General features: G+C 41.4%; 1 long non-coding RNA gene across 1 annotated transcript in view; it reads right to left on the bottom strand.

Moving 5' to 3' along the window:
- Positions 1–807: 807 nt before the first annotated feature.
- LOC109293200 overlaps positions 808–8,284 on the bottom strand; it is a 15,857-nt gene continuing 8,380 nt past the window's right edge. Inside the window, exon 3 of the long non-coding RNA XR_002096264.1 lies at positions 808–1,368. This is a non-coding gene — a long non-coding RNA (uncharacterized LOC109293200). The remainder of the gene's footprint in view (positions 1,369–8,284) is intronic.

Here is an 8,284-nt window from a genome sequence, read left to right as displayed (position 1 = left end):
CAAGCCAACGCGGTTTTTAAAACTTCCAAGACAGCAATCCTTTGTAAAAGCTGTTTGTCATTTTGAAGAGTTTCCAGTCCCTAGAGAAATCCGTCGTATGCAGGAAGCAACGTCCTTTCCCCCGTTATCCCAGGAAAAGATCAAGAGTGAGGCTATAAAATAAGTAAGACACGCTACAATAAAACAGGTGTCAGACAGCTGGACTTTGGTCGGGGCAAAGCTCCAGTTCGCTCGAAAAGAGAATAAACCGGCTCATTGTGTACATGCAAGTGCAGGGAGCAGTAGCGTGTTAATATATGTTACAAGCGAGTGTGCAGGGAGCAGCAATGTGTTGATCTATGCTGCAAGCAAGCGACATCCATTTGCATAAACAGTGCCGAAATCCTCCCTGCTTTACGAGTCCACATCCCTTGTTGACCCTTTGCTTTGTATCGAGGTTGCTGTCAGCTGGTAAAGCACAAACTCTAGACCAGTTTTTGTGCCAAGACCCATTTATAAACATCAATGGCCGGTCCCGACCCAGTGCCCCTTGCTCCCGACCCGCTGCCCCCTGTGTCCAGGCGCCAGCCCCCCAGTATGTGAAGCAGGGGATGGGTGCGTGGGGCACGGGGGCCCCCAAGCAGCCCCTTGCAGGCTGCAGCTCTGCCAGGGAAAACCTATGGTTTCCCATGTTTTTCTCCTTTCAAAACAGATTCTGCTTTAAAATTTGTTCGCAACCCTTTCGTCTATTGTTGCAACCCGCTCTGGGGTTGCGATCTGCGGGTTGAGAAACACATCCGTAGCATATTTTCAGCGATCAAAGTTCAGCTTTATTTCAACAGCCTCTCTTTGCACATAATGGACTTGACTTGTATGCTTTCAAATGGGCTTGCCAAACATTTGAGACATTTTCTGTAAGGAAAGAAAAAAAAACAACAACCCCATGGCTAGGCGAAACATTTGTTTCACAGTTACGAATTATAGGGGCAGATTTTGATATTATATATTTTTTAAGAAACATAAAAAATACTACATGATTACTTCTACCACTCGTGACTGATTAGAAGGGTAAAAGTTCTGCCCCATGTTTACTCATATAAAAATGTACCACGTGACCCAGTATCTGCTAAATAAACTAAGAGATTTTAGTTAGCATTTTCTTTCCAGCTGTTTAGAGCCACAAGGACAATGACAGAAAAATTTCTGAAAAAAGTGGGTCACGTAAGCGATCCCAAAGAAATGAGGAGCTTAGCCACCGAGTGGGTCCATGAATCATTTCCAGAAGTTGAAACTGTTTCCACAGAGACTTTACGAAGTTGGATAGAAAACAACCCAGAGGAATTGCTCATTCTGGTAAGTGATTGATTTCATTGCCTAAAAGCAAGTTGTCTGCAATTAAAATCAACAGATGCGTTAGTGTCCTGGTCTCTCTTCTGGTTAATTTTAAGATGTCAGTGTGTGCGTGTGCATGTGTGTGTGTGTAAGGCAGACGAGGTTCTTTGGGTAGATGCAACATCTTTTATTAGATGAACTAAATAGCTGGGAAAATTGTTCTTTGCAAGCTTTCAGGTACAGACAGCCTTCTTCAGGCATAGGGAGGATCTGCTGGTGTTGTGCGCACTCTCCTGGTAGAATAGAAGCCAATATGCAAAATGTAGGTCTGTGCAATGCAAATTCATGGCAGTGAGGATCCAAGGGAATGGGAGACAGTAGGTGCAAGACGGGAGGTCGGGGGGAATGGTGTCAAAGGCAAAAATACTCAGCAAACTCTCCCTGTACCTGAAGAAGGGGGTGTGCGCCCAAAGGCTTGCAAGGAACATTTTTTTCCAATTATTGAGTTGGTCTAATAAAAGATATCATATTTACCCAAAGAACCTCGTCTATGTCCTTAGACCAACACAGCTACAACCAACACCCACAAAACATGTGTGTTTAACAAATTTTGCATAACCTCATTGTCCATGTAGAATTTTTGTCCTTTGCTTCAGCTTTTTGCATTGGGATTCTTTGAGAAAACAAGTCTCTTACATAAAGGTATTTCAGGGTGTTTACTACTGTAGAAAAGCAGCACCTACTTAACCTCATTTCTGGTATATGTCAGTGGCCACTATGTGTGAGAGTACACTTTGATTTTTCACACCATTTTACCACAGAAGCAGCATCAGTGCTAGATAAGTGGTGGGATAGCCTGGGTGTGATTATTTCTGCAAGTGGCGTTTAAATTTCCACTAATACTTCTAGCATTGTGGGCACTGGCAAAACACCACTTTTTGTAACATCTGGATTTTTCTTGGAGATCTCATAGCCCAGATCCTACCCAGCACAAACTTAGTATCTGAGATTTAATGATGCATAGTATCAGCAGATTGTTTTCCGGAAAAAAAAGTAGAGTTACAAAGGTGTATATTCAGTCCCTGGATGGAAACTGAGGCCAGATAAGGTGACCTGTATCTTTGGATTTATGAGATCAGGGTTCTAGGCCCGGTTTCCCAGACAGATGTGTTTGTAGGTGGATGGAAGATTTATCTAGCACTTGCAACACATCAATTTATTATTACAAGCTGATGCTGCACCAGCCATTGACAGCGTCCAGTTTGGAAGTAAGAGGAGAGAAAGGGTGGGATCTCAAGTAGCTGTAAATCCCAGTTTAAAAGCAGCCAGGTCCTCCAGCCTGTTCCTAAATGAACATGAAGGGTGAAGGTCAATCAGTCTCTGCAGCGAATGCTGCATTCCTCAGCGCTTTGTCATAGGCAGACCATTAATATATGAAATTCTCTGAAAAAGCAGGATGGAGCTGCACAGTTGCATCAGCACCTTGGGCAGGAGCCCAGCTTCTGAGGTTGCACACTTGTTCCAAAAGTTACAGTTCTGCCTAGTATTGCCATGCGTGTCCTTCATGTCTGGGCAAAAATCAGCCTCCATGGCATACTGCTGTCACGCTACTTTGATTTCATGAGTCCCACTGTCATTGTATTGGATGCCTCCACAGCAACAAAGCTATTTACAGACTCACCTAGAACCTGTAACTGATTTCACATTGCTAATTTTGTATGTTAAAATATGTTAAGTTTCTTAGCTAGCAATTTTCTATAATCTCATCTGTTTCTATGTAACATGGATTTTTTTCTTCCTCCTGGGAATTGGATTATGAAAGTGGCCAAAAATGACTTGCTCTTAGCTTTTGTTAATACAGTAGAGTTGCTTTTTTCAGATGAGGTTTCAGCACTTGTGGAATACTACCATTATCACATCAAAAAGTACAAAGTTACTCCCCGGTAAACACAGACTCTGGGCTAAAAGCAGAGATCAGACAGATCCCACGTGTCTGCTTTTCTATTCTGAAATGTGATTCCTCTCCCAGGAATGACTTCAGAGAAGAAGACCCTTCAGATGGGTTGGTCAGAGGAATGAAATTACCATGTAGTTTTGCCCAAATTGAGTCATGCACCTCAATTTTGGGCCATCAAAGCTGGGAACAAATAAAAAAGTCACAGGAAAAGAACAAAGGTCACATGTTCTGGGAAAAGATTTTGAAATGAAAATCAGTATAACTATATAGGTATGTGAGACGGCTGAACATGCGACTGTGAACCAGGAATTTTAAGTGCTGACACGGAGACTCCATATGACTTTAAAAGATAAATTTAATTCAGTTTTTCCATCTACATATGTACCCTATATCAGTCTTATCATTTGAAATCCAGTGCCTCTGTTGTTGCTCACGCCAGATTTATGTAAGTAGAGGCTGCAGAACTGGGTGCTTCAAACCCTTCGAAGGTGCTAAATACTGTTTTGAATTTTTGGTCCTAGAGTGCCTTCTCTGTGCCAGGTATTTATCAAACAGGTAGAAAGATAAGTTCAGTGCTGTGTAGAGATTCAAACCTATAGAAGTGGAAATTGCATTCACTATGAAAGACAGTGGAGTGGTCTTACAGTCTGATTTCATTAAGCTGGAAGGCAGTGATTTCTGTCCCTATTTCATAAAAAAACATGCTAAGAAATTACTTTGGAATGGATAAGCATTAGGGAAAGCTGTTTCTGTTGTTTTCAACAAGATGGAGGGAACAATCAATTTATAACTCATTAAAAGAAAACCTAAAATATCTTAGGCCCCTACCTTAAAAAATGCAGCATCTTTAATCTCAGAATCTCTTCTCATTCCCCTTAGTTTTCTGAAATTGGAAAGTACCAGTTATATGAGCGCATGTCCCCATGTTTGAAAAAAAGCCACAAAATCCCTGTCTTTGCGACCAGACTTGAAGCTTCCTCAGAACTGGGTCTAATAAGCTCCAGATGAAAATTGTTTTAGCAAAGGCTATCACAGGATGGGCTTTTGAAATGCATGTTACCTGCCAGTTCCTTGACCTCAAAAATAGAACTCAAGTGAACAGTTAAGTCTTTAATTAAATATGCTCTAACAATCGTGTCAGTCAGTGATAACTATGATCTTGCTTCTATTGAGTTACAATTATAGAGCTGGAGTAAAAAATTGCAGACTTTGTGCTGGCTTGTTATAAATATACCATAATATATACCCTGTTCTCTATTATTTAACCATATTTGAAGCAGGATGTTCTACAGTCTGCACAAAATCTGTCTGACATTGTATGGATAAAATGTTTCAGGACCGATTAACATAGATAATGACAAGTCTGAGTTTTTAGGTGATCACGTGGAGAGACAGTGAAGATGCTTCAATTAACAGGATGAGCTGAGATCCAAGAACTGTGTAATAAATACTTACAGTCCCTGGGATCGCCGGTGTGAATGACAGCAGTGTTCTTTAGCAGCTTCTGAGGTAGATGAACTGTGTTAAGATCTTGTAGATGAGATCTTACGTAACATCCTTTTTTCTCTAGGATGATAGATGTTGCAGATCTAATGGCACACTGCATAAAAGTAATGTTTTACTACACTTAGTCAAATTTTCCATTCTACTCAGTGGACAGTAGATGGTGGGGTGCTGCCTTCATACTCAAAAGGTGGCTGCATTTGGTGGCACTACATTAAAGTAGCCTGATTCAGCCACCTTTACTCCCCGTCATATAGACCACTACTCCATAACTACACCCCTTCTCTAAAATGGGATTATTGACAAAGCAGATATTACTTATCAGGTATCTTAGGTTTTCTTTTAATGAGTAATGGCTGATTAAAGATTAATCAGTGTTCTGTTTTTAGGACACCCGGAGTCCAGCTGAATATGAAGTCAGCCATCTGCCAGGGGCAATCCTAATTGACCCTCAGACTAATGCTCCACAAGAACTTCTGCAGAAGCAGCTCTCTCAAGGTATATGCACCGTCTCAGCAGAAACTTCTCTCTGTTGTCGCAAGCAGGTTTTAAGCTACTTTAAGGGCAGAAAATTCAAATGAGCAACAGTAACACGGGACAGATTTTCAGAAGTGCTTAGCTTGTTGGATGGCGGAGATACCAGACAAGCTTGTCAAAGCTTAGCCAGCCCAGAGTGGGGGAGCACAAAAGCATTGCCCAAACCTGGAGGGCACCCTCATACCCTACTACTGCAGCCGCTGCCATCACTTCTGGCACTACCAAGTGCTGCGCATTGCTGTTGCCAGCAGCGAGAGGGCAGCAGAGAATTCAGCAGCAAGAGAAGGATCAGCTGTAGTATGAGGGTGTAAAAGGGTCCCTACATCTGCCTGTTGCATGGACTCACTGGGCCCTCTAAGTCAGTGCTCTGCTTGCCACCCCTAGTTATGCTACTGTGTGCGAGTGACCCATCTACGTTTTCAGCTTAAACTATAGGATAGAGGCCCTGGTCTACGTCTTTGCGTATGTCATGATTGTTTACAAGATATTCATAGTAACAACAGTTTTGCCAACTCATAGGAATGAATGCTTTCCATAAAGCCCCAGTTCCTGGAGTCAAGTGAACACAAAAGAATCTGAACTTTTAGTTATTTTTTTTTTTAGTTTCTAGCCATCCTGGCTGAGAAAATGTGACACTGGTTCACCCTAAAGGTTCAAAACCAAAAAGTCAATTCAATTTTAAGCATCCTTGATACCTTTTAAGCCAACCTCATGATTTCGGAAGGCTTGAGGTTTCCTCATTTGGAGTTGCCTATACCAAGATAATGAGCAAATCCTAGCAGTTTAGACATAGCTTTTAATTCAATTTTTGTTTGTTTATTGTTTCTTTTCTCTCAGAGCATAATCAACATAAACGCGTTATCTGCTACTGCACTGTGGGATACCGGGCCTCCATGACTGCCCAGAACCTGACTAAGGCCTTGTCAAGTGAAGACAGCATAACCCCCAAGCCTGCCCCAAAGATTTATAATGCAGAAGGTGGGCTTGTGAAGTGGGCAACTGAAGGAAAGCAGATGATAGATAAGCAGGGGGGTCCCACTTCCCTGGTTCACCCCTATAGTACAGAATGGGCAAAACTACTGGAACCAGAGCTGCAGGCCCAGATCTAAATGGCTTTGAAATCTAAATCTAAATCTGTAGCTTGAACTCAATTGGGGTCTTTAAGTGATCTTGCAGTATACATAACAACATAATTTAACTGATGCTTATAGCAGTTCCCACACTGTTACGGCGCTAGTACAGGTAATAGGAGATGAACATAGATTTTAGCTGCCTTTATTGATGTGAAGATCTACTTATGTATACCAAACCAGATCTTCAGCGCTGTAAACTGCAGGAATAACTGAAGCCAGGGCAGTTTCACCAGTTTACATCGGCTGAATATCATTGAAATCTAGATTAGCAAGTAAAGAGCACACAACAGTGCTGAATGACTGACCTGCCGCAAGCTGAGAATGTGGAAATTAAGTCTGAAATGTATGGTTACTGCTGAATAGCATACACAATGCAACATAGGCACATTCGTCCTCTTTCTAATAAAGAAAAGGGGACTTCAGGTTTATAAATCTTTTCCTTCCCTCTTCATGTCTGTAACTCTGCTCCCTGTAAGCAGATGCAAAATGTGAAAATTAATAATATTAGTAGATCAAAGCATGATGGATGGGGATGGCAAAGCAGTGACTTTCTAGCTTCTCTGCTGCTATTTAAATTTGCTAGTGCAATACAGTAGAGGCAAACTTTGCCTTTCGGGGAATATTGTTGTAGCCAATTATCCTGGTAAAGGGAGAGGTGGGGAGAGGTAAAGAAAATGGGAGGATTAAGCAAGCGTACTTTCTGCTAGTGAGTAGTTCTAAACAGCACCCACAGATTTACCCACATAGGATGAAAATAACTTTAATTCTCGGTGCTTGCAAAGGTGAGGCACAAATAGTTACAGTTTCACGGATGCCTAAATAAATATTTGGGAAAAGTAGAAACCCTCTCTTTAAATGCACTCTAGCCAACCTGTCTGTGCTTATTGTTTGCTCGAATGCCATATAATCTTGACTGAACCTCTGAAGTTCTGAGCAGATATTTCTAAATATACTCACCTCTCAACAGGATCACTGGACTTTTTTAGCTGAGTGAAAATAGTGCATCGTTGTTTGAACCTCTGTCTTTTCTTAGACCATTTTTCCTTTAAAAAGCATTTGATTGTTATATATACATCTCTGTATGCTTTTGTAGAATACTACAACTAAAAGAAATTTGAAACCATCATTATAATTTCTGAGGCTGCTGATTCTGCAGTCTCACCACTTTACTCTTGAAAGAAGAATAAATGCTGCAGTTTCATGAGTGCATTGAGGGTTTTTTTCAATTTCTCTTAACATGCAGACATCATGGGCCTATGGCAATGGTTATTAATCAGTGCCTCCCTATGTACTTCAGTAGGCGTTGGAGCAGGAATTTGTCAGTCAGCAACCTGCTCCAGGATTCACACTGACCCCACGGATAAGGGAACCCAAGTGGTGGACAAGAAGATTTGGGATTATAGATTAAATCAGTAGTTTGATTAAACATCACTTGTTTGACTTTAGGACCAAATGCAATCCAGGCAGTGTTTGGAGTGATCAGTAAGCCAAAATAAGTAAATCAAAGGCAAATAGCTCCATCCTCTGAAACAATCTTGACTTGTATTTGAAGACTGAAGCAGAGAGAGACCAAGAAATCGTCACAGAAGGGATGTGTAAGGAGCAGTGCCTGTTACTCCCTGCACACCTGTGTCTGTGCCTGTTAGTCCCTGTGTCTGGTGCTTCTGAGTGTTAGCAGTTGGAACGCAGAGGAATTATTTTAATTTAGTTCATGTTTAGCTCATTGGTTGCCACTGTTATACCCCAGGCTCATGCCCAGTTCACTCTTAAATATCCCATTATTACTAAAAATTGGCACATGACAAGGGCAGCACTAAACCCTCCCAAAAAAAAAAAAAAAAAA

Source organism: Gavialis gangeticus, unplaced genomic scaffold (genome assembly GCF_001723915.1).
Source record: "Gavialis gangeticus isolate Ggan-Ray unplaced genomic scaffold, GavGan_comp1, whole genome shotgun sequence".
In the NCBI taxonomy this organism is placed as follows: Eukaryota; Metazoa; Chordata; order Crocodylia; family Gavialidae; genus Gavialis; species Gavialis gangeticus.
This window is presented reverse-complemented; position numbering and strand designations above follow the sequence as displayed.